The following is a 6163-nucleotide window of genomic DNA, read 5'->3' as shown; positions in this document are numbered from 1 at the left end:
TCAGCCCCATCAGGATGCCTTCAGGTGAGGACAGCAGGTGGTGGCTTGCGCCCTGCTGAGCCAGCCTAGGAGAGTGGCAACCACAATCACCATGCCCAAGTCTCCATCCTGGGGCAGCTGGAAGCTCCTGAGGCTTTGGCCACAGTTAGGTCACGCTGGGCCTGGGGGCCACAGAAGCCGCCCTACGCCTCCCCAGAGCCCTGAGAGGGGACTGACCCACCTGGACTGAGCCAGGAGCTCCTCACCACGCGCTTCCCAGTGTTGCGCCTCACCAGGTTGCCTGCACCTTGGAGTGGGCACCCGTGTCCTTCCCACCCCGCCGTTCGACCGCGCCCGAGCCAGGCCTCAGGGCACACGGATCTCGTGGGTGAGCGCGGGGCCTGAGGGGACGGGGCGCCCGCGTTATATTTGGCACCCGCAGCAGCGCGTGTGCCTGGGCGAGTTTTCCATCAGCAGGTGCCTGCAGTCAGGGCGCCGCCGCCCAAGCTGACTCCTCTCTCTCCCTCTCCAACCCCGGCAGGGCCCAGAGGTGATTCTGCCTGCACGATGTCCTCCTTCCTGGAAGCGAGCTCTTCGCAGGCGCCACGTCGCGAACAAAAAGAGAAAGACAAAAAGAAAAGAAAAAGCAGAAGAAGCAGCCAGGGAAGCGGGCCTTAAAGGCGTTGGGGGTCAGCTCGGCCTAGGGCAGGCGCGCTATGATAGCGGCGGGGTTTCAAACAGAGACTGCAGCCTTCAGTGTCCAGGGACGAAGCCCAGGCCAGCCCTGCCAGGGGACCTGGAGGCGTGGTGCTCGCGCGGACCCCTAGCCCGACCTCCGGTCTGGTCCCCAGGGACAGCAAGCAGCAAGCAGGGCGGGCTGCACCGCCAGAGCAGCAGAATCAAGGTAGGTAGGAGACCCGCGTCCCTACTTCCCTGGTTCTGGCTCCGCCCCCCCCCCCCCCTGGTCCCCCTGTCCTGGGAAAGCAGTGGCAGAAGGAGGCAATGCAAAGTGAGTCCATTGGGTAGGGGAAGGGAGGGTTCAGGGATGTATGGAGAGCTGAAGCAGGGATTGGAAAGCCTATGGCATTGAGAAAGAATGGAGAGGTAATCTGGAGTGTGCTGTTAATGGACGGGGATCGTGGGAAAATATTTTCTTAAAACCTCAGGCAATGAATGTATTATTTAATAGATTTCTTCTGATCTACTTTGTAATTGGTTGCCCCTTGCAAGAAATTGTATTTGGAGGATGTAAAATACACTCCTTCAATTACTGGGGGAAAGGGAACATAAACAGAGATTTCCTCTTTTTTAGCCTCCAAAGCTCTGAGAGATTACAGTTCTGCATAATTTAATTCTTTCCTGCCTGCTATGAGCAGGCCTCCAGATCTGCAAGTTCCTTTGGAATGGTTTTGCTTGTTTTTATTTATTTTCCATGGTGCTGATTAAAAAGCCACGAATTGTTTGGTGAATTTTAAATTTCAAGAGGTGACATCCAGAGTTTATGGTGGTTTCCTTCAAACATTGCAGTGTAGTTGCAGCATAAAAAAATACTTCTTGTGACAAGAAGTGGAAAAAGAAAGTTGATGAGCTAAGAAAAGTAGAGCCTTGAGCCAGATCAACCATTTGGCTTCCTCAAATATGGAGCAAGCATGGAATGTGGCTTTTTCAGAATTGATGGGGTTTTTAGGATTGGGCAGTGAATACTGTCTGGTGCTAACCCATCCCTTTTGTGGCTGACAACCCTTAGGAGACAGGTCAGAATGTGCCAACAGCACAGAGTTAGCACTGGTGGTATTTGAACTCAGAAGTGCTCAGGAACTATGAAAGTTTCTCTGTTATCAGCCTGGAGCCATCTAGTGAAATAGACCACTGTGATGCTGTGTAAGAGGCTGTTGTGAGGGCTGGAGAGATGGCTTAGTGGGTAAGAGCATCAAGTGTTCTTTCAGAGGTCTTGAGTTCAAATGCCAGCAACCACGTGGTGGCTCACAACCATCTGTAAGGAGTACTGATGCCCTCTTCTGGTGTGTCTGAAGACAGCTGCATTGTCTCACATATAAATAAATAAATCTTACAAAAGATTGTCATCTACTGCAGTTTCTATGTGGACAGGGCACAGTTGAAGGGCTTAAAGATCAAGTACATTGCCTGTCTTTAAAGATCAAGTGTATCACCTAACTTTCAAACCAAGAAATGTAGTGTCTTTTTTGCTGCTTGTGTAGCTTTTAGTGATGTATCTTTTCTCCTAGTACGTTCTTTGTGTCCATAATAGTTGTTTTCAAGTATATATGATTATCGCTCCTATTTGCAGAGCTATTCAATATTTTCATTGGTTAAATATTTGTGGTGAATTTACATTGTGATATCAGTAAAATGCTATGTGAAAATTTTAGAGAATATACCGGTTTGGGTAATTTTAATAATCTTTGCCCACAAGTGGTGGCCTGTTTTCACATTGAAAAGACTGGAATTCATTACCATCCATAGCAGGATTGATAGGGAAGCACAATGGACAGCGACAGTGTTGTTCCCTTTGACAGTTGTGGGAGCCAAGAAAGAAGTGTGACTTGCTTTTTGTGATGTACAAAATCAAGACTGAGTATCATTACTGTAGAAGCCCATGGAAAAAATGATGAGCTTTTCAGAAATCACCAGTTAAAGAAATGGTGGTATTGGTGGGGGAGGGCCCAGGAGCTGCAGGACCTCTGCGCCTGAGACACTGCTGGAACCTGAAGGGACAGACCGGATAAACAGTTCTCTGCACCCAAATCCCGTGGGAGGGAGACCTAAACGTTCAGAGAGGCAGAAACGCCTGGGAAAGCAGAAGAGACTGCACTCTGCACACATCTCTGACGCCAGAAGAAAACACCAAACGCCATCTGGAACCCTGGTGCACAGAGGCTCCCGGAAAGGGTGGCACAGATCTTCCTGGTTGCTGTCCCCGCGTAGAGCTTGTAGGCAGCACCCCATGAGCAAACTTGAGCCTTGGGACCACAGGTAAGACCAACCTTTCTGCTGCAAGTGACCTGCCTGGTGAACACCAGACATAGGCCCACAGGAACAGCTGAAGACCTGTAGATGGGGAAAACTACACGCCCGAAAGCAGAACACTCTGTCCCCATAACTGGCTGAAAGAAAACAGGAAAATAGGTCTACAGCACTCCTGCCACACAGGCTTATAGGAGAGTCTAGCCACTGTCAGAAATAGCAGAACAAAGTAACACTAGAGATAATCTCATGGCGAGAGGCAAGCGCAGGAACCTAAGCAACAGAAAGCAAGACTACATGGCATCATCGGAGCCCAATTCTCACACCAAAGCAAACACGGAATATCCAAACACACCAGAAAAGCAAGATCTAGTTTTTTTTTTTTTTTTTTTTTTTTTTGGTTCTTTTTTTTGGAGCTGGGGACCGAACCCAGGGCCTTGCGCTTCCTAGGCAAGCGCTCTACCACTGAGCTAAATCCCCAGCCCCAAGATCTAGTTTCAAAATCATATTTGATCATGATGCTGGAGGACTTCAAGAAAGACGTGAAGAACTAACTCCCTTAGAGAACAAGTAGAAGCCTACAGAGAGGAATCTCAAAAATCCCTGAAAGAATTCTAGGAAATCATAAATAAACAAGTAGAAGCCCATAGAGAGGAGTCACAAAAATCCCTGAAAGAATTCCAGGAAATCATAAATACACAAGTAGAAGGCCATAGAGAGGAGTCACAAAAATCCCTGAAAGAATTCCAGGAAAACACAATCAAACAGTTGAAGGAATTAAAAATGGAAATAGAAGCAATCAAGAAAGAACACATGGAAACAACCCTGGATATAGAAAACCAAAAGAAGAGACAAGGAGCTGTAGATACGAGCTTCACCAACAGAATACAAGAGATGGAAGAGAGAATATCAGGAGCAGAAGATTCCATAGAAATCATTGACGCAACTGTCAAAGATAATGTAAAGCAGAAAAAGCTACTGGTCCAAAACATACAGTAAACCCAGGACTCAATGAGAAGATCAAACCTAAGGATAATAGGTATAGAAGAGAGTGAAGACTCCCAGCTCAAAGGACCAGTAAATATTTTCAACAAAATCATAGAAGAAAACTTCCCTAACCTAAAAAAAGAGATACCCATAGGCATACAAGAAGCCTACAGAACTCCAAATAGTTTGGACCAGAAAAGAAACACCTCCCGTCACATAATAGTCAAAACACCAAACGCACAAAATAAAGAAAGAATATTAAAAGCAGTAAGGGAAAAAGGTCAAGTAACATATAAAGGCAGACCTATCAGAATCACACCAGACTTTTCGCCAGAAACTATGAAAGCCAGAAGATCCTGGACAGATGTCATACAGACCCTAAGAGAACACAAATGCCAGCCCAGGTTACTGTATCCTGCAAAACTCTCAATTAACATAGATGGAGAAACCAAGATATTCCATGACAAAACCAAATTTACACAATATCTTTCTACAAATCCAGCACTACAAAGGATAATAAATGGTAAAGCCCAACATAAGGAGGCAGGCTATATCCTACAAGAAGCAAGAGACTAATTGTCTTGGCAACAAAACAAAGAGAAGAAAAGCACACAAACATAACCTCACATCAAAATATGAATATAACAGGAAGCAATAATCACTATTCCTTAATATCTCTCAATATCAATGGCCTCAACTCCCCAATAAAAAGACATAGATTAACAAACTGGATATGCAATGAGGACCCTGCATTCTGCTGCCTACAGGAAACACACCTCAGAGACAAAGACAGACACTACCTCAGAGTGAAAGGCTGGAAAACAACTTTCCAAGCAAATGGTCAGAAGAAGCAAGCTGGAGTCGACATTCTAATATCAAATAAAATTAATTTTCAACTAAAATTCATCAAAAAAGGTAAGGAAGGACACTTCATATTCATCAAAGGAAAAATCCACCAAGATGAACTCTCAATCCTAAATTTCTATGCCCCAAATACAAGGGCACCTACATACGTAAAAGAAACCTTACTAAAGCTCAAAACACACATTGCACCTCACACAATAATAGTAGGAGACTTCAAGACCCCACTCTCACCAATGGACAGATCATGGAAACAGAAATTAAACAGAGACGTAGACAGACTAAGAGAAGTCATGAGCCAAATGGACTTAACAGATATTTATAGAATATTCTATCCTAAAGCAAAAGGATATACCTTCTTCTCAGCTCCTCATGGTACTTTCTCCAAAATTGACGATATAATTGGTCAAAAAACAGGCCTCAACAGGTACAGAAAGACAGAAATAATCCCATGCCTGCTATCGGACCACCACGGCCTAAAATTGGTCTTCAATAACAATAAGGGAAGAATGCCCACATATACGTGGAAATTGAACAATGCTCTACTCAATGATAACCTGGTCAAGGAAGAAATAAAGAAAGAAATTAAAGACTTTTTAGAATTTAATGAAAATGAAGGTACGACATACTCAAACTTATGGGACACAATGAAAGCTGTGCTAAGAGGAAAACTCATAGCGCTGAGTGCCTGCAGAAAGAAACAGGAGAGAGCATATGTCAGCAGCTTGACAGCACACCTAAAAGCTCTAGAACAAAAAGAAGCAAATAAACCCAGGAGTAGTAGAAGGCAGGAAATAATGAAACTCAGAGCTGAAATCAACCAAGTAGAAACAAAAAGGACCATAGAAAGAATCAACAGAACCAAAAGTTGGTTCTTTGAGAAAATTAACAAGATAGATAATCCCTTAGACAGACTAATGAGAGGACACAGAGAGTGTGTCCAAATTAACAAAATCAGAAATGAAAAGGGAGACAAAACTACAGATTCAGAGGAAATTCAAAAAATCATCAGATCTTACTATAAAAGCCTATATTCAACAAAACTTGAAAATCTGCAGGAAATGGACAATTTCCTAGACAGATATCAGGTACCAAAGTTAAATCAGGAATAGATAAACCAGTTAAACAACCCCATAACTCCTAAGGAAATAGAAGCAGTCATTAAAGGTCTCCCAACCAAAAAGAGCACAGGTCCAGACAGGTTTAGTGCAGAATTCTATCAGACCTTCATAGAAGACCTCATACCAATATTATCCAAACTATTCCACAAAATTGAAACAGATGGAGCACTACCAAATTCCTTCTATGAAGCCACAATTACTCTTATACCTAAACCACACAAAGACCCAAC

The 6163-nt window shown here is 44.2% G+C and overlaps 1 protein-coding gene across 1 annotated transcript in view; it reads left to right on the top strand.

Annotated features, from left to right (window-relative positions):
* Positions 1-410: 410 nt before the first annotated feature.
* Positions 411-6163, top strand: part of LOC134480508 (uncharacterized) — a 28187-nt gene continuing 22434 nt past the window's right edge. Inside the window, exon 1 of the mRNA XM_063268017.1 lies at positions 411-883. The gene's annotated coding sequence lies outside the window, so the exon portion shown is untranslated. The remainder of the gene's footprint in view (positions 884-6163) is intronic.

Source organism: Rattus norvegicus, chromosome 9 (genome assembly GCF_036323735.1).
Source record: "Rattus norvegicus strain BN/NHsdMcwi chromosome 9, GRCr8, whole genome shotgun sequence".
Lineage (NCBI taxonomy): Eukaryota > Metazoa > Chordata > Mammalia > Rodentia > Muridae > Rattus > Rattus norvegicus.
Note: the sequence above shows the minus strand (reverse complement) of the source record. Positions and strands in the feature narration are given on the sequence as shown.